Below are 20,928 nucleotides of genomic sequence, written 5' to 3' on the forward strand. Positions count from 1 at the left end.
GATTCGCCGACGACGGACGGTTTGCATTTCGTCAGCATCCGATACCGCACCCAAACTGCGTACCGTTGCGGAAATGCACTCAGCGATGCAGAAAGAAGGATCGGGCGGGGAAGGCTTGGGAACATGCACCATCCCGTTGATCGACTCCGAAGGGGACGGAAGGTTTGGAGCGAAGCAGTCCATGCGAGGAAAAGTGCGCAAGCAAGATAAATAAAAGTGAAAATTGTTTGTGGAACTGCTAGATAAACACTATTAAAATCTTAATTTCCACCGCAACAATCAATAACAAACAGCCCCGGCTTACAGAATCCTCACCCTCGGGCGGGGAAACTCGGGATGAACTTCTTCCGCTTCAACATCGCACCATCATCGCGTCATCGCCGTCGTCTTCTGTCACCGGAAATCGAAGACTTCATGCAACGGATGTGAAACATCAGCAGGGGGGTGGGGTGAGAAGGAAGTGGGAGGGGTGGGTGGCTAACCAGCGGCTCTAATCTATTTCCAAATTGGACAAACATGACTACGGATCACCCGCTGTTCGAGGCGCTCGTGGCGTACGATAAACAACGAGCCGCCTTCGGGAGTTCTGGAACTAGGAATAGAAGTTCTCCTGCACGTGGTCACACACACACACGAGAAATCCACACCGCGGAAGTACTCCACTCCATTCGGCGAGCATGTGTGGAGGAGCCGCTAGCGGGGTTAAAAATATGATTGACAATCCGGATTGAATTTCGGAAAGAGACTATACCCCCGCCATGGAACAGTCATGTGTTCACGAGCACCCGACTAAACAAGATCCCTGTTTGTTCCACTGATCGGTGCGCATAAAGCCGGGTGTATTAGGAAGACAGATGTCGCAGCGAACCGTACCATCGTCAATCCGGCCAAGTTAGTTGTCACTTTCGCTTTTCGCCACAACAATTCACCCAAGGGGGAGGACGCGGTCGGTACACAAGTGAAGCCAGCAGTAAATTTCAGTCTCCCGAAGCCCTCATCTGGGTGTCAAATGTCTTATCCGAAAAAAAACCCGGCCCATATGGCGCCCAACAACCACGCGGTCGCTGCTAAGAGTTGATGTGTTGACTTAACCTAATGGCCATATTCCTTAGCGGCCTAATGCACCGAACTCTGCAACCGTAACTCTGAGGGCGCAGGTTCACCGCGTGTAGCACACACGTACACATTTTTCATTTGGCTTCATTTTGCATCGATTCCCGGGGATCGACATAAATTTCCAGTCCACCATCCATAGCATTGCAGTTCATCCGCGACACACCGAAGCGTGGCGGTTAATTTCGGGGGATGATCTCTTGGTAAACAGTGAAAAGCTGTATGCCTTGGAGGCGCGCCACTCGGTCTGCGCCCCGTAATAATAACACCGTCGTCAAGTCAAAATAACGTACGGATTTGTTTTTTGTTTTCTCCCGCGATGTACGGCCGGAAAATCACGCACTTTGGTTACGGGAAAAAGGTTTTCCTCTTTGGATGCACACAACGAGCAGACGACGGGCGTGAGACTGGAATGATCATTAGTGTCAGAAGCAACTTATTGTCGCCATAAATAAATGCACCTAAATACCAACGTTTCCAGAAACGCAACTTCAGCAGCAAATAAGAGAGTGAACTGATTTTTTTTCGGAAACGGAGGCGTGCAATCATGCGTTATTGGTTTTTGATGAATACGTTTGGATAAGCATAATTTAGTATACGTTGTTATAATACAGGTCACTGACTGAAAATGTTGATGATCAAATTATTGATTGAATTGTGCTTATTTTTGCATAATTATGAACCTACTTTTAAAACTCATTCATTCTCTAGAATTTTGATAAAATATTCCATTAGATTTTAGAAATGTTCTTGGAGTAGTGAAATTCATATCTACACATCCGAATCCAAACAATAGCTCGCATGCGTCGTCTCTATTTTCCCTACTTGCCACAAAGGGCAATGGAGGTTGCATTATTTTCCAGTTTTAATCTCGACAACCGGAAAACAAGTCGAACAGCAGCAGCAACAAGAGCGGATGCATAATGTGCGAATAATGAGCATTATGTGGTGCAAGGTCTGGCACCAGCGGTCCATTGTCACCGAGGGAAAGCGATTTTACGCCTCAGTTAAGCTTATCCCTTATTTTCACCTTCTCTGTGCATTCGAGACCCTCGACAAGTTCGAGGATTTTATCAGGACAACTCCAACTTTTCTACCAGTTGACACCTTTGCGGGCCTTATTTTCTGATTTAAACGCTAAGGGAAACTATCCATTGCGCGGAAAAAGAAAGTCTACCACAATCGATGGAAGGAGGTTTGTTAAGTTCATCGTCTGATTTAATGAAATTGTATTACGATACATCCGATACATAAAATCTATTGCATAAATCTTTCTTTTGCACAAATACTCATCCATAATTTAAAAACATACTGAACGAGCGTAGGTAGGAAACGTCATGACAGTGGAATTTAATTTATTCTAACATGACCTGCCCCTCCGGGAACGACCCCTTCACCGGGATCCGGTTCCATTCCTTGGCATTCATCGATCGCAGATGATCGTCATTCTCACCGGCCGGCATGCAATCGCCTCCTGCGGTTGCTGCCGGATTCTGGGAAAATTCCAGCTGTGCCCGTAAAAGAAAACAAACCTCCACGGAGCTCCTCCAAAACCAGAGCAAGCAAAATAAATAAATTTTAATTATTTATGACAATTTATTTATACATGCACTCGGCTACCGTGCACCTCATTATTTATCCCACCTCGTCTCCCCGATGCGATGGGGTCGGTTTATCGTACCTCAACTGGTTCGAGGGGGTGTGTGTGTGTTCGTGTGTCTCCTTAAGATATTGTTCCCGGTTCTTAGGCGGGCCGGGACCACAACGACGCGGTGGCTCATTCCCGTGCCCCAAAACGAGGCCCGGGCCTTCTTCGAGAACACCGAGACGGTGGTGGCTCGATGGCCCTTTTTTCTCCGATGCCACACTCTCGAGCACTTTCCGTCATCATCGTCGCCGCTCTCCGGTTAAGTTGATATTTTGCATTTTTAATGTTCTTCTTGTTCGGTGCACGATGATGAAGTGGAGCTTGTCTTTTCCATCCAGGATGAGATGGCTGGTTTCTTCCTATCGGTGGTTTACGAACCGCGCGACCAGAAAAGCCAGAAATGAGTGGTTTGTGTGTGTGTGTATACAGCTGCTACCACGCTGTTGTCCCGAAGAAGTGGTTACCATTTATTTTTTAAATGTAGCAAAAACGTGTCCTTTTCTCAGCCTTTTTTTTGTTTTGTATTTTTAATGTCACTCGAATGCGCAAAGTGCAGTTTTGCAGTGGCATACTTCGCGATGGCAGTAATGAGCCACGTCGGCAGGTCGGGTGCGTGGTTTGGTTGAGTTATGTGCATTCTTATTTTTATATCTTTATGGAATGTTGTATGTGATGCGAACAAACGCCATATATTAAAAGATTCAAAGGTGCATTAAATGTGTTCTCGTTCGACCAATCATTCCCTAGATTAACATGTTCAAATCTCTTGTACACATATTGAAAATAGTACAATACATAAAAAGTATCTTCATCATGAATTCGATACATTCAAATGCTTTGAAACATGGGATGGCTAAACAACGACATACAGCATTCCAGATCATTCGACCACCCGGGATGAGAGGCTTGCGATATCTGCTTTCAGTTTGGCAAAGAGGAGTATATTATGGCGTTAAACTAACGCGAGGAATTCAATTTACGGTCCAGTCACCAGTTGGTCGTACTGGATACATACACCAGGCGTCGGACGTGGGAAGAGCAGAACGTGGCGTCGTCCACCATTATTGGTGGTTAGATTAACTGTCCACCCGGTTCAGAAGTGAACTAGTTCCACGAGCGCTACGAGAAGAGCGCAAAGTGACGAAAGTGGACGGAAAATTATGTGAACTCAGCTTTCCGTTTGCGCAGAAACGGCGCAGAAACACACGCCGGGAGACGAAACCAACGGGGCCTTATTGTCGTACTTCCTTCATCGCCTGGCAGAGATGAATTGTGCGGAAACGTACCTGAGAATAAAACCCATATTAATGGCGAAAAGAAAGAGAAAAGAGAAAGAGAGAAAAAAGATTAATTAGTTTGGTGCCACATAAATAAAGATTTCGGAACAGCTACGCGCTTGTTTGATGAAGGTGGATGGGCGCGTAATTGAATTCGAAAGCATGCCACAAGAAGTGGACTTGGCCGAGAATTAACGAGAAGATGGATCACATAAAATGGTGAAGGACGTCTTTTTCTTCGTATACTTTTAAAGTATTTTAGCCAGATTTCCAATTTCTGATATAATAGCTTGGAGAACATTAAAAATACAGATCAAATGCCTCAAAACCAAAAATAAAAAAGATTTTTTTCATATTTGTGACTACATCGGTTGAACAGTGTGTAAAAGTACCGTACCAACGATAATTAGAGACAAAAGAAACTTCCATAAATTACTTCACAACTGTTTTTGACGTTGAAGCATAAAACATTCGTCGATAGGAATAATTTCGTGACGTTCGCAACCGTAAATAACTTTTTCCGATCCGCGCACCGGGTTGGAAAATGTTGAAACGCATAAAAAAGGTTCGCTTTTCCATTCTCGCTCAATTTACGTGCCAATCTACTTGCTCGCCTCACTTTAGCCGTCAAATTCTTTCTGTAGGGATTTTCTTTTCCATTCCGCAAACAGGAAATCATTTCCATCCTGCTTCCCGTCTTGCACGAAATCAATCAACTACACCTGATTTTTTTCTCCTGTCCCTGCCTTTAGATCAGTTTTCCCCGGCCGAGTACCTTCGGACAAAAGGACATGGTGGAGGCAGTGATTTCTTTCATTATCATTCTGCCATTTAGCCAGTTGCTGGCGTTGGATGAACAAGCTCTGTGATTTTCCCTACCAAGATGTGTTTTTCGCCAGGGTTTTCTTTTGCCCTAAACGCTAAGGGGGTTAAGTTTGGCGAGGCGCGCGATAGGCGATGGGGATAATTTCTTTTGAAATACTTTCCCCTCCGAGGGGCGTGCGATTTCAGCGCGAATAAGTTATCCCCGGTTGCGTGGGCAGAAAAATAGGATTTGCTTTGTCTGCTTTACCTTCTCCTCAATTTCCATCTTTCCAGGCGATGGTTTGTTGTCCTTCTGCACATCATTTCACGACTCGCAGGTACCAGAGTTTTTTTTTCTGTTTCACCAAAAGTTTTTCCCCAACTTTTCTTGCCATGCGCAACCGGGCAGAGTCTAGGCGGTTTCCCTATTTCTTTAGTTTCTCTTGACTATTGGCTGTTGTGTTTTTCGTCAAACTTTGCACCGATTCAAGAAGGTGAAAACTTTTTCGATTAGTCCACCACTTTCCACCGCTGGCCGCCATTCATGTCCATCATTTCGAGAGCATGATTCACTGGAAGCCACCGGATTTACGTCAAACGAACTGCCGTGAACTGCGCGACAGACATCGGGTCCGCCACAGCGGAACAGCAGTTATTCTTGCGGGGTTTCAGGTTGATTGTTTACAGATTAGAGTTGATTGGTGTACCGGCTGGTTGCCGTGTACCGTGTTGGTGAGAACTTTGGTGGGAAGTTTTAAGTTTAAGCAAAGCACCGAAAAGTTTATACATCCTTGCCATTTATTTGGAGCTTAAGGAACTCGCACGAAATGGATGTATTGCTTCAGCGTGACTACGATTTTGTAGATTCCAATAACATCCAACGCTTGAAGGGACGTGCCTGGTAGTCATTTAGAACGGCCGAAAGTAAGCCCAAGTGGCGTTCTTCGTGTCCTTATAATTTACGAACAACAGTATTGCGCAGTGAAAGGACAAACACGACCCCGGTGGGGCTCATCCTTCGAGCCCGCTGAAGCGAAGACGGGGAGGATGTTTAAGTTTTATTTCGAGCGATCCCTGAAATTCGATAGCTCACAGCTAGGGCGTCGGGAGCGTTAATGAGCTGAAGGAGTCGCCGCAGAGTAGCGGCAGCTCACGCTTTTTCGAAAACTAACGAGCCGGACGGCATGGAGTCGAGCCCGGCGAACGAGCCGGCAAAAGGGAACCCAACAAACGTGGTTAATTAACGTGGTAACGAAGCGGTGTCGTCGTCGTCGTCTGCCAAGTCGCCAAAAACACCCGATTCGGGTGACAACTTGGACAGAAAATGTCGTCCGCTGGGTTTCTGTGTTGGCTTGCGTCTTGTCTTACGTTCCGGATGAAACATTGCCGTCCGCTCTTCCACCAATGCCGTAACGAAATCTTACGAATCCGCCAAAGCGAAAAGGGACGACCACGACCATTTCCCAGCGGGGGACCTTCCGGGTGCGGTGGTGGTTAACGGAGGTCGAAAGCGTGGTCTGCGATGGCCGTGAGGTGAGCAGCGGTCGGGCAGGCAACTTCGACGACAGCGAATTTCCAGCCCGTCGGCCATGTTGGCGTAGAAACGCTATTATCAACACTTTCCAATCGCAAATGTTGCTCTTGCTAGCAAGCACCACGACGACCCTCAGGCACCGTATTGTCGCCTATCCGTCGAACGCGGACCGAGGTGACCGGTAGGGCAAGCGACTGCGAAATATGACAACTTGCCTTGAGTCTTTCGAGTAGCACTCCGTACGCCTCAGGAGTTTTGTTGGCTATTCTAGCTAGCAGGCATCGGCCGTTATCCGGCGGCGACCATTCCTCGCACCCGGTAGCAAACACCCTGGACGACCCAGACGATGATGTACTGTTTATCTTTTCAATTTTTACCTGCCCACCAGACGACGGTCATCGTGGGCTGTCGTGGGACACCCCGAGGACGTGACATTACCTATTCGATTAGTCTGGCACTGTTTCTTGCAGCAACGGTTCAGCGAAATTGCGCACTACACGACACTCAACGGCGAGCCACGTTAGGCCTGCAGGTTTACCGAACCATATGCTGGATAGTGGTAATCACGAGCTCACGAAATACTTGTAACGCCTGACGGTGGGCTAGGTTCAACGCTGAAGATCGGGTGTTCTGCACACGAAACCTGCCGGTACTCGCCGGAGTCCTTGTCATCGATCCAGAAGATGCGTCCGAGTAGATAAAGAACTGAGAAAGGGGGTTCTTAACATTGCAGGGATGCATCTTTTACCTCCGGGAATGATGGCGGCAGCAAGGAGCGGTTTCGGTTAGAGTGTAAAACCAACAAAGCGTGTTCGAGCCCGAGCGAACGACGCCAGATGTGTATCGATGGTGAAGATGCACCAGTGGTCCCGGATTCCTGCCCACAACGAAAACCAATGATACAACGCACACAAGAAACAAAAAGGAAGCCGGTAGAGTTCCAAATTCTGGAATGGTCCCACGCAAGTCTCAGGGTCTTGGATGCAATTGATCTTTTCTTTTTCGTTCCTTCTCTACCTCGGACGCTGTTGCACGGTTACGAGGATACGGTTCTCTTCTTTCTAAAGCCGCTGCCCCTTCACCCCACTCGGACCTTTCTTACGATCGACCTTCGCGATCGAGCGTCCCTCATGTGTGCCTCTGCCCCCTGCCACGAACGAAACAGATCAGATTTCGAACAGCACGGCCGGGTTTTCTCCTGCTGGTTTGCGTCGCTGGTCAACAACACTCACACGCTCGCTGGTGGTTTCCGGGAAACCTCGGAGGCCCCGTCTATTGCCGCGCCGTGGCCGGCTTCCCAACCGATGGCTCGCGATCGTATCAGAATACAGGAATTTCAATAACGATATTTTCAACAATTTATACCCATCTCATCATAACATGTCGCGTCCGTAAACTTCGCTGCGTAGGCAGCGTAAATTAACTCCACCAAGATTTTCGGGGTGCGTAATTTATTTCACTTTCAAGATATTTTATGTCACCGATATTTTACTGAAACTGAAACCCCTCCGAAGGAAGAAATAAAACTGTTCGCTTTTGAAGGAGTTAAGGGAAGCTTAAAAAGGGAAATGGAACGCCAGTTCGTACGACATGTTCCGAAACTTCCGTGAAGGGGTTACTCTCGCAGTCCAATTGGTTTGGTGCATGTAACCTCCCAGCTATCGGCTCGGGAGATCTCGGTTCTTGCAATGTTCAGAAGAGCAGCTTTACAACGTGACAGTAAAACGAATTGCTCGAGGTTTCGAAGCAGCTCGTTGCGGAACGCACAGAGAGTCGTACGTAAAAAAAGATGAATATTTAATCAAAACAAAACAAATCTGACACTACCGAGAACACCATGGGACATTAGACTGCAGTTTTGCGGACGAGAGGCGACGGGCCGAAGAAACGAAGGGAAACCATAATGAAAGGAGAACCTGTACGCGCAGACAAGTCGCTTGCCGAAAGAATGTAGCCTTGTGCAGACGGATTGGACTGCTGCTTCTTATGCTGGTCGCCCTCTTGACGTCGCCGAGCGCTTCAACCGGGACTTAGTCAAACAACTTCACGCGCAGCAGGAGGGCCCGGCAGGGTCTTGTGGTTCCGTGGCGTCGTCGCCGTCCGACGCAACGCCACCTCGGGGTTCGCAGGATACGGTGCGCCGCCGGATTCTCCGGAGGATCGTACGCCACGCTGGCGGCGGTGTTTATGTTCATGTTCATGTTGGCTGCCTGGAGAGCGCGAGAGAACCGGGTATACGAGAACACGCGAGATGTGAGCTGTGTTCGCGTCTGATGTCTGTCTTTCAAACACGACACGCTGCTTGTTGTACATTGCGGCATGCGGCCTCCCGCCGCTAGCTCCTCCGCTGCCCCCGTGCCTTAGCTCGCTTAAAACTTCCGAGAAGCGTTTAAAGGATATCTGATTTCATCCGTAGGCTGGGCAGGGCTTCTTTTTTACCCATCTCCAATGGTTCTACGGATCGCTTGCTTTGGGCACGAAGAACGGCGTGTTTGTTTTATTTACTTTACCGCACCAAACCCGATGGGGTTCCACCGGAGGTCCACTACTCCCGGCTGGGTTCATCCAATACTCCAGTGCGAGAGTAATAAGTTTCTGGTAATACAACCGAGGCGTCGCCAGTCAAGCGGTCAGTGAATCCTGCATCCATGTTCGTGTGCACGAAAGGAAGCACAAGGAACCCGTATCCGTTTTCTGAACTACCTGTGTTTCGCCACAGCCATCCTTCCATGGTCAAAAAAGGATCATGGTTCATATTTTACACCTCACCAGAACGAAGCGATGCATTTCTGCAGCGTATGATGGGTTTGAAATTCATTAACTGACACAGTACAGGCCCATTGAAGGGCAGGAGGTACGAAGCTCCATACAGAATCCACGAAGGGGGGTCCAGCCATGAAACGGACGATGGTGTGTACCTGACTGCCGGATCGGTATGCACCATTTAGCGTCGTTTACCTTCCCAAGCGGCCCCCGGGGAGTCCCGGAGGAAACGGGACAAATTTCCTGGCACCCCCCTTCAACATGCTGGCTACGTCGGTCCAATCGTAGGATTGTTTTTTCACTCGTTTTCCTCCTTCCTTCTCCGGCCATGTTGTGAGACAAATGGATGGTGCATGCACACCTTGTACACCTTTGAAAAATAACTCAAACTGTAATCGTGCCCTTTGACTCCCGCGCGTTCCGAGGCTCGTTTAAAGCCAGCATGTGTCGTACATCTTTCATTCTTTCATTCATTCTCTATCGCTCCTTCGTTTCAATCGCGATGTGCATCGTTTTCTGTTATATTTATCATTTCTTTTAGCTATTCCCGTATCATGTATCTCTGTTTCAATGCTTCACTTTTTTTACGCTCGCTGATAAATGACACTCGTTTATTAACTTATTCACGCATTCAGGTGCTGGTGGACGCTGCAGAAGCTCGCCTTTGGGATGGAACAATCGCGCCGGAGAAGTTGGCGAGAGTTATGATCAAATATTATGACAACTATGTGTTCATTCTATGCGAATGAAATGATGATCGGTACCGGGGTTGGGTTTTTTTCCTATCACACACATTGAGTTGGGACGATTGATTTGCTAGCTTTGGATGAAAAATAAACCTTCGATGGTGCGCGGCCGAGGGGCGCCGAGTGATGAAGAAATTTAAAAGAAGCAACAGTGAAGGAAAAAAAAAGGTAGAAACCCCGTGCGCTAAGAATGCACGAATCTCAGCTATTCGGAAAACTACCCACCATTAGGCACGGTAGTGATAGTCCAGCCACGATCGGGTACATTATTCTCTTCACAGTTGATTTGATGCTAATTTTTCATCGACTGATCATCCCGTGCTCGCAGCAGCAAACGGCAGGATGGATCGCGGTGCCGTTGCTAAAAGAAGACACTCCCTGGCCTGGGTGTGGTGGGGGGGAGCAGATGAAGACACTGTTAGCCACGCATTGCCAACCCTGGAAGTGACAGCGTGATCGCCGAGGCGAACGTGTTCGAAGCTGAACGCGCCGAAGAGCACGAGGAGAGGGGCGCTGGAGGAATGAATGAGTAATGCAAACATTACACGTCGTTTGTTTTTAGCATTTTCTATCGGCGATCCGCGAGCATCCGACGAAAGGGGGCCCCGGAAACGGTTCGACCACGACCACGACGACGACGACGACGACGACGACGACGACGACGTGTGCTCGATCAAGAGCATCATCAGCAACATCATCAGCATAAACAAGCACCAAGCAGCACAGGGCCAGCCAGCCATGTTATCGCGCCTCGTATGCTCGGACTCACGCTGGCGTTCGTTCGCACCACAGGCGTGCCACCACCATCGCACTACACGCGGTCCCGGGGTTTTGCGCCCCGGTTTCGCGATCTGCGAAATGAAATCTCGTCCCGAGCCGCCAGCTCCGTGTGACGGCACCGCAGGAAGGCGGGGAAGGGGAGGGGGATAAAATTGGAGTGAGAAGCGATTGCATGCCCCACCAAACCACCGCAGTGTGTGGCTTTTCTTCATACGCGCGCGTGTGTGTGTGTGTGTTTATGTGGGCAGGCATAAACAAAACAAGCGAGAAGTCCGCGAGGCAGATGCGTTGAAATGGATCGTTAGCGCGATTCGTACGCCGTTCGCCCTCGTCGGTCGTCATCCCCTGGCCGTGTAATGCTTCCCTGGGGTTTCAGATACGCCATCTTTCAGTCTGATCCCGGCTCGGATACGGACAATTTGGATCTGTTTGAGCTAGATTAACTTCGAATCGGGTTTAGGTTAGAGAGCATGTCCGCGGCGAGCAGAGAGCGACGAAGATCAGCCCTGACCGTTATTGTTTAAAATAGAAACGACCATTGATATTGCAACATTAATATTGTACAAATTATTTTGCACTTAAACAGACAGTGGAAGAGTTCACAAATGTCTTTCCCTCTACCCGATACACTCGGCTTCCTCCAACACCAGGCAAGAGAAATCCTTACATGCTCTCTATAACAATTTAAAATATCTATCCTTCAACAAAAAGGTCGCCGAATTAAATTAAGAATTACATTTACATTTCTTAAATAGGAGAACTGTCTCCTTTGTTTGTTATGGAATGTTTTAAGCTAAATCCCTGATGTACAGTCGACAAACCGTTCGATTGACCACGAAAAACATCGATGATTTTCAATTTTGAAAAAAAAATTAAACAGATCACACTCATATCGAAAAAATAATGAAAAGATCCAGTTGAAAAAAAATTAACAGAAAATATCAACAATATGTAGTAGATTTCGTACCCTCCTTCACGATCGCGATACTTTTCTGTCCATTGTGAGTGAACCTAAACATAAAAGAAAACAGTTAACCACCACGGTGGAGGAAGCACCAAACACCAATCACCCCCGAGGTAAAAGAGATCCTTGTTAAGGATCGATTGTTGAAAGAGCCCCTTTTACGTCCATCAACGCCAAATGTGCACCGATTGGTAGGCGGTGCACGGCTCGTTGCTGGCAAGTGCAGTGCCAGCCTTGCAAGTGCTCGCATCGCTCAAAGCAGGAGGAAAACTACTTCATCGGGTTTTCAACATTAACAAAAAAAAAACCAACAGCAAAAAATATACGCGAACCACACACAAAATGGGACGATGGATGGAAATCCGCAAATAATTTGCAGGTTCCCTTTTTTTAAACTCCTTTCCCAAGCAACCACACATTTGCTTCGAACTCCGTTTCGTTCCACACTATGTTTCGCGTCCTGGAGCTGCATTGCACTCCGATGGAAAAGGGAAGGAATCCCTTACATGGACCTGCACGAGCCGCACGGAAACTGGACGCTAGCCAGGCTCGAAGAGGGGATGAAAACGCCAAATGAATGAGGTGATGATAAGCATGCTGCACATGGTGTGTGCGCGCGCGCGCTTGTGTTTGTGTACGTGTGCATATAATTATTGTTTTTATGTGTCGTGCCCTGTTTGCAAATAAAACAAACGGTTCGGCAAAGATAATTTGGCAAATGAAGTATTTATGGCGCGGGGTGGGCCGTCCTAGAAGTTAACGAGGCGAGAGAGAGAGGCGGATTTGCAGCGATGCAATGAATTTTCCTTTACTTTAGCTAGTACGGTACCGATGATGTTTTTCTTCGCAACTCAACTACTTCTTTTTATTTATAAGGTCGATAACGTCACTTTTTTTTCATACGAAAAGCCATCAGACGGATCTACCATAAAGTGTAATATTTGGTCAACTTTCCTGTTCATTCCTATCAAATATCAAACCAAGTCGTTTATTTCATATGATGTCCATCACATCACGGAAAAACAAACTCACATACGCGTTTATGAACGCAGGAGATTATTTTGAAGAAGAAAATGTTTTGCACCGACAGAACATTCTTTTCCCCCACCAACTCATTAGCACTGCTGTGCCGTTCCGTTCAACCCAATACTACCCAGTTACCGGTTGAGCAGGAACCCGAAAGAAGATGACTCAACGCGATGGTACGCCGCGAATGGGCCATGGCGCGTGAAAAGCACAAAATCAATATTTAACTAACTCGCGTATTAAAGATAACAATAAACTCGGCAAATAATTGCCGTTGTGCTTCCGAATAATTGCCTAAATGATCGTTCGAATGGTGGTTATACTTCGCACTGTTGGTCTCTTCAACCTCACCCCTCCACTCATTCCCTCGAGCGTGGGGAAGGGGGCTTCCGTTTGTTAGCCTCCGATTTTGGGAGCGGCTCACACAACCGATCCGGAGGTTTCTTCTCCTATCGTTCGTTGGCATCTTGAGAAGCAGCCTTGCAGTATATGCGCACAGAATTACTTGAAATTCGTAAACATGTTCGCCTCACGAGGTGAGTTGTTGGATCTTTCCGATACCCCTCCTTGTCCATACCCTTGGTTTGTGGGTTTTTCTTTCCGTTTTTTTTTTAAAGCTGTGAGGCCTGATTTTCGCCGTTCCCATTCCGGCCAGCGTGCGAAGGCACCTCAAGTTGTTCACTCGGCAGGAAAACAAACAAATAGGAACCTTAAACTCGCCCCTCAGGAAGGTGACCGGCCTCAGTCGACTTGTTTCTCCTCTTGCGGGGAGATTTCTTCAGCACGCTGCCCTTCCCCCTTCCAGCCCACTCAGCCCCATTGGGAAACGATGTCTGGAGAAGTGCTTCCAGGACGGAGGATGGGGCATCAGAAATCGTTCATTTGTTTCGTTTCTTTTGCATACTCCATCATCATGTCATGCTCGCGAGCGGATGCAGCGTGAAGCCGAGGGACTCGAAATACCGCAATCATGTTGGCGTCTTCTTTGCCCCCCACTTCCTCGCCCGTTGCGTTGATGGTCCTCAACAGGGGTTGGTAAACCCCAGCCTACTGGATACGGCAAAGAATGGTTTGCAAAAAAAAACAATGCTTTTTTTGGGATTTACAAATATGGTTGTGTACTATTTTCAGTTTAGTCATAGCTAGTTTATCAGTTTAGTCGTTTTACGATGTATTCATTTTATAAACTGCTGAATCAAGCCCTGGGGGTTAGAGTTTGACGAGCCCTGATCGAGAGGAACGACAATCGGAGGAAGCCGCACAATCTTCTGCCGTGGCAAGCCCTTGGCGCAGTTGGTTGATGTTTTCGGTGTAACTTTCCGGTGAAACGAGCTGCCCGTGCGACCGCCCGATATGTAAATTGGGGGAAAACGAGAAAAATGCAACCTTCATCGCTGGCATCAACCAACCACTAGCACACACACACACCGTCGGCTCAATGGGTAATGATTGCGCAAAATTGCACGAGTGTTTCAATCTTGCGTAGAGTATCTGCGATGTTGAACTTTCTAAATTAGCTTGAACCAGGCGAGCTCCGTTCGATTTTTGATGCAACCGGATGAAAATTCGTTCGACGGGTCTGGCCAAAAAGCAGAGTAGTGCAAACATTCGGTCAACCGCACACACCCATAGTTCTCTGAGGACTCCAGCGTGCGTGCTTTCCAAACATCAATCATCGATTCAACTGGAAGTTCTGAAAGTTATGCCATGCCTTTCCGTGAGCTTCAAAAGTGACATTTTACTTTGACATATTACGACCTAACCTCAAAAAGATTATTTTTTTAGGTTCGCGCTAGTTTCCTATTGTACTTTATTTTTTAGGACGCATAAATAGGATAAAATTTTATTTTTAATTCATCTCGTTATTTTGCGCCTAGTTATAGCAAAAACCGCCAATTTAACCCCTTAATTAAGAACCATAAAAAATATCAACAGCGGAATCAACTTATGCCTTGCCAGTATGACGAACTAATTAATTTTCCTTTATAGTATCTTTCAGTGCAGTGCAGATTCTCTCTCTCCTACAACCCCACAGTAAAATCAATAACCTAAAGACGTTTCTCATTCCTTCAGCTTAAAAGGTGGCAACCACTGCCACTTCCACGAGCATTGCAAAAAAAAAGCATATTCCCGAACCGCTCCCGAACGAAAGCGCACCAGAAATCGTGCCATATCGTATGCAGTAGTGACCACCGCAACATCTGCAGTCCAGCAGGGGCGCGATGCAGGCAGGATCGATCAGGGACTCATTGGCTTGCATAAAAGATGGCGAAACGGAACCACTCCCCTTCCTTTCTCAAAGCATTGCGTTGACCACGCTGTTTACGATCCGTTTTATCATCGGTTTTGCTAATCGAATTCTTCAAGAAACGAGCAATAAGTGGAAAAGGAGAAGATGAACGAGAACAACATAAATGGCATGAAAGGCAGACAGGCAGCATAATGTTCGTACCGGGCACGAAGTGGGAAAGGAAGTAGCGAGAGAACAAGGGAAAAACAAACAAAGCCAAAAGAATTGGAGAAAATTTATGATATCAGCATCTGACGATCTTCACGCGAATCGCTTCGTAGAAATGTGAGGATCGACTCCGTCCACCCTGAAGTTGACCGTTCGATGTGAAGGCGATCCTAACTGACCGGGACCAGACGGCTTCTGCTTGGTGTGCCTTGGAATTCCGTGAAATCGCCGATCCATTCGAAGCTGGAGCTGCATGGGTCGAGCCCGTGCCTCACAGTCGATATATAGATATACATTGATAAGTTTGCAGAACAATCTATTGCGAAACTGATTCATGTTTTTGCACAACTCAAATTTAAATAACTTTACTCAATTAAAGTTTATGCAATTCTGCAAAAAAGTTTATGCGCATTTGCAATAAGCAGTTGAAAATGTTTATAAAATCATAAGCGAGTATTCATTAGCATCGCTCATTTATTTCAAGCACGAAAATGTCAATAACACCTTCAGAAGATGCCCTGTTGTTCGTCTTATGATGTCCGTAGTACTTTTCAATCCGGCAAAACCACCGATTGGTTACAGTAACACGCACACAACCATACCGAACGAGAATTGCCATGACGGTGGAGCCACCGGAACTGATGCTCTTCGCGTGCGCAAAAGTATTGTATCTTCCCGGTACCGCGGGGAGTGGCGGATATTGCCAATGGTCGGGCCTTGTTTGCATTCTTGTGAATCGGGGTAAATTTCCGTTTCCTTCTTCCTGCGTTCGGAGGGAAACCCCCAGGACGTGGATCACCAGCCGGGAAAAGATGTTTCGCTAATGAGATGAGAAATCGGTCGACGTTGGTCCACATCCTTTTTCTCGGAATCCCCTCCCGCGCACCAGCGACACTCGAGCACGCGGATCGTGTTGATTTAATTAGGTGGTGCTCGATAGGTAAAGGCATTTACCAAAAAAAAAAAAAAAACAAATCCCCCTAATTAACTTTGCCGGTGGGTTCGAGTTGAAAATTCGAGCGTGAATGATTGAACCCTATCGATATCAAAATAGTCGCGTTCTAACGTCGAATAATATGTCACGCAAGCGTTTTTGGTAACAGATATTTGGTTTCGTTTAATATTCAACAGGATGCGTCAATGTTTCGGTCATGGAGTAATGAAAATTCCACCCTAAATCAAATATTTTCAACGGAACTTACCTCTTGCAGTCGAAGATCCACAGTAGATACTTTCACCGTTTGCCAAATTTCGCAAACATGAACCGGAATTGGTCGGTTCAACGACGAGCTAGCTCACGACACCCTACACTCTTCGGTTAAGTGACTTTTCCGGAACTGGAAAGAGACAGAACGGAGCGAGAGAAAGAGAGAGTGTGTGTGGGTGAAAAGGAGCAATAGTTGAATGAAAACGCACCACCAAACACGACGAGCTCTAACTACTTTCGAAACGGAAAAAGGGTTGAAAAATTAGTCCAGCTCATTAGAACTGTAAATTTGTGCTCGTTAAATTTTCGTTCCGTCAAGCGGGTGGAATGTTGAACGTGGGTGGATGCTGAAGCACTACACCTTTTCCAAACGCCCTACGATCATGCTTGCTTCCCCCGCGTTTCGATGGCGGAATGTGGGAGGCAATGGTTTTTATTTTTCCCTTTTGTTTTGTTACTTTTAATGCCAGTGCGTTTAGCGTCAGTTCTGCGCAACGTCCGGCCTCCGCCTGTGTCAGGCTTTAATTTCTAGTTTAGAGGAAAAATCGGGCGCGAAAGACAGAGAAAGGAAACATGAAACACGGCTAAAACAATAACAAATAAACTCATTCCGTTCACGCGCCCTGGTAAAGTTATTCCTCATGTTTAGCAAGTCAACATTTGACGATCGGGTTTTTTGGTGGTTTTCCCAAAACAAAAATGCACTCTCGTCACAGGTTTTCTTTGATACAATTTTCCAAGCAATTTCAACACCCAGTTTCTTCATGTGTTTGTGTATCTGGTGAACACCAAAGTGGTTTTTCAAAAACTTTCTCACAATTTTCAATAACTTTGTGTGTGAGTATGTGCTTTCTTAATATTATTACGGTTATCACTGCTGCGTCTACATTCCTTCAAGCAGCTATTAATTTTCCCTCTTGATTTTCCAACAAAGAAAAATCCGAGATTATTATTTGACGGGCATGATTTAAACGAATGGCCAATGGTGCACATCTATTTATAAAGATGCCCCGGCGAGAATAACGGCAAACAAACAAGGTTTCCGCGGTTTTCCGCCGGCGAAACCGACGGTTTTGCTAGGAATTTTTCTCCTACCAGCCTGGTTCTCCGCTGCTGCTGATTGCCCCGATAGTACGTTATTAGCACGATGACTCCCGTCCGTTGGATGAAAGTGAGATTACCATCGCGTCGAGCGTGAGATAAATAATATTGGAATAAATAAACGTAGTGTAAAGTTTGTTTCTTCGTGGGACGAACAAGACGATCATTTGCATTGAGCAACCAGGGACATTATTTGTAGCATGTTAACAATGACATATATTCAAACAAATATATAAGTTACAATCTGTATATATTGTGTCCGTGAAAAACAAATTCGTTTTAAAGTTGCCTATCAATTACGCGCATAAAACTGTGAAATAAACTGAAGCAGATCATTTCAGTAAGCTTTACAATTCAATTGAAACTCGAGATCGTTTGACTCTCATCAAATACTAACACGGCTTCTAAAGTCGACAAGAAATAATCTGAGCAGGATTGAAAACATATTTGCATGGAATACTGTTAGTTACTTTCAGACTTCTTTTTTATGACTTTCCATGTTCGATGGCATTCGTGACTCGAAGTACAATTGGTACGCAAAACAGGCATCCAGAGAGGCGGAAAATTCAAACCGAATTAAAATAATTTGAATTTTAAATGTATGAACGAGCAGGGGGTGTAACAACCGCGAATGCACGTTTCGTGCCGCTGAATTGACGGTATTGATCCTCGATTAGGCAATTGACGATTGGCCAAGATTGAACGCCACGGAATGTTCAAAGGATTCGGGAATGCCATTGGCGAAACTCATCCAAATGTTCGAACCGTTCGAACCGTGGCATAAGAATGAGAACGTTAAAATAATGGCGTCAAATGAACCAATTGATTTGAGCATCTCTTTATTCCTGATGTGTGGTAGCGTAAGTAAGTAAGAACTTGTCCGCGATGCAAAAGAATCATGTTTCAGTGAAATTTGGTTCTTTTTTCATCATTTTTTCTGCCCTAATCGTGGTTCATGGCGTCAATCCACGAGTGGAATAAAAGTGCATTGGACGAGAATATTTCCATCAATGTATTTGCAACTTTTCGCCCATCAAACTGAGTGTCCTTCTGCATGCTTTCTGCCGGTCGGCATGGCACGGCTTTTGGCATGGTAATGTTACCATATACCTTGCTATGAATATTTATGCATTGCTGATGCTGATTGCCACCAAACGAAGAACCGTCGACAGTGTGGCCCGATAGACATCCTTCGGCGCGGGCGATTTCGCCTTCAGGAAGCCAGAATCCGCCCGACAATGGCGACTCTGCGACATTGAGGGCATATTTTGTGGTGCTAGTGCATTTTTTTCATCCTACATTATTCATTCCAGTTTTTTTTTTGTATTTCTTTGTTTTCGTGTGCATTGGAACCAATGAGAAAATGCAGAAAACCCATAAAATAAAGGATGTGCTCGTGTTGCAGTGCTTTTTGTTTCCATTTTTGCGACTATGCACCGCGCTGCCGTCTCGTTGCTGGGGTTCGATGTGGCAAAATCATAGAAACGGGCGAAGGGTTATGGGAGATCGTAAGTTCCGGTGGTGGGTGCTACTTCGAGTTCAAAGAATTCATTTGCATTTCCAGTATTTGGGAAACGGCGTCATTAAACGTTTGTGGTGCATTTCAGGTTAAGGGTGTGGAAATTAAAAAAAAGAGGATTAATTTGGCTTTCGAAAAAAATAAATTATACTGGACATAATTTTTTGGTTTTGGTTTAATGTAGCCAAACCAATTTTGTATGGGAGTTAAAGATGTTTTACCAAATGCTTAAAGAGTTAAAAACAAAACATGAGTTTACATATCTCATGCATTCTTGTTGGTTTTAATTCTATGAAGGGTAGTCGATCCATTAGTAGAGATATCTTTAAAGCGATTGCGCTAGAAAAAGGGTAGCAGAAAACAGGCAGCCGTAATATAAATTGCCCCTAGGATTGGTGCTATTTTCAGCCAGTACGGAAATGGAGCGGTCCACTTGGTCCATGCATTAAAGATCCACTTTAAGCGACCCCGGTGGACGTCAGTAGCCGTTGGCTACAGCTACTAAAGTTTCCATCATAAAATCATTCACCAAAAACCCTATCAATAAATCGATTTCGGGTTTTGCGCATAATTAAACACGCCACGAACATCTTCGCCAAATGGGCACCATCGTTCTGCAGCGTGGCCCAGAGAACGTCGATGGTAAAAAAGATCATGATGGTTTGGTGAAATAAAACTACATTAAAACACATGCTTTTAGCCCGTTTTATAGCGACAGAGGATGGTGTACTCCACGCAGCATGGACTATCTTTCAAGAAGGTTTTCCATCGACCTTTCTGTCTGAATTTTTGCTTCCATCGGCTTGAGGGAAATTAGACACAAACTCACTTTTAACGCCAAGAGGGTGTTGTGTTGTTTTGGTATGGCAGATTTTCGTGTGCTTTGTTGACATTACATCGAGGAGCGTACGATTTTCACGATGCTCTTTTATAAATGCCGTTTTTCACCGCATACACACATGAACACTCGTACACTATTACAGGCTACAACACCAACGCACACGCGAGACAATGCACGAGGGAAAGAAAGCGTGTGAGGAAAAACATACCATTTGCGGAAAATCTTCGTCCCCTCGGTTATCACAGTGCCCTAACGGAGTGTACTTTTTAGGTGGATATGATTGATGCACAGTTTCGTGTTTTGCCCGTGTCGAAGGAGAAGGAACGTACCTTTTCGTTTTCGTTCCGTCTCAGCACACGCATGTACCGCTGGATACCATTATTCTTTGCCTGATCCGTGCACAGCTCGCGTTCTTCTTTCCTCGTTCGCCAGGAGAGCAGCAAAACGTTCTGATCGTCGACGCCGACACACTCCGCACACCAGCTCGTTTGCCTATGTGTACGTGCCGCGTCGGGGGAAACCGTCAGTGCATGCGTACTCCGAAACGATGGAAACCGTCGGCGGATTGATCACAGCACTTTTCCACCCTTTAACTTTGCTACAACTGGGCGCCGTGTTTTTCACTAACTCGTACACAACCCGCTACCATCGCACACTCTCACAGCGTTTCGTGTCGCCTCGTACGGGCTATTCTTCTTTGTCAGACAGCGCGAAATCCACACGCTGTACACACAACACTCTCGCCTGACCTCGAACCACTTTCAATCGGCTTGCCACTTCATACTGGGATTCGAAGCGATACGTTTTGCTGGACAGACCGTGCACACTGAATGGGAAAGGATGACGCTAAATGGGTCGCCGAAGAGGTAAATCACTGTACCCGTCCCATCGGGAAGGGTTTGTCGCCCAAAAGAAAATTCTCAAGTGTCAAACGTACGCGGTTTCAGACCTGCCAACCGTTCGCGAACGTAGTAAACATTGAACTGAGCGGAACAAATCGCACGTACTCCAACGCTCCCCTAGCTCTGCTTGCACGAAGAGAGAAGCATCTGTCAAACGGGTTGAACCAAGGGAGTGAGTGAGCGAGGGTGTGCGAGAGTAAAAAGGATGGGAACAGTTGGAGAGAGTTTCAGCTACGACACGCACA

At 46.3% G+C, this 20,928-nt stretch overlaps 1 long non-coding RNA gene across 2 annotated transcripts in view; it reads right to left on the bottom strand.

Moving 5' to 3' along the window:
• The window catches only part of LOC131288622 (uncharacterized), a 29,894-nt gene extending 9,231 nt beyond the window's left edge, over positions 1-20,663 (bottom strand). The window contains exons 1-2 of one of the 2 annotated variants that reach the window (XR_009189267.1): positions 20,111-20,663; positions 16,316-16,450 (exon numbers count right to left, since the gene is read on the bottom strand). This is a non-coding gene — a long non-coding RNA (uncharacterized LOC131288622). Of the gene's footprint in view, positions 1-16,315; positions 16,451-19,989 lie in introns of both variants that reach the window. The other variant, XR_009189266.1, reaches the window with a different exon arrangement.
• Between the last annotated feature and the right edge of the window lie 265 nt (positions 20,664-20,928).

This window comes from Anopheles ziemanni, chromosome 3 (assembly GCF_943734765.1).
Source record: "Anopheles ziemanni chromosome 3, idAnoZiCoDA_A2_x.2, whole genome shotgun sequence".
Lineage (NCBI taxonomy): Eukaryota > Metazoa > Arthropoda > Insecta > Diptera > Culicidae > Anopheles > Anopheles ziemanni.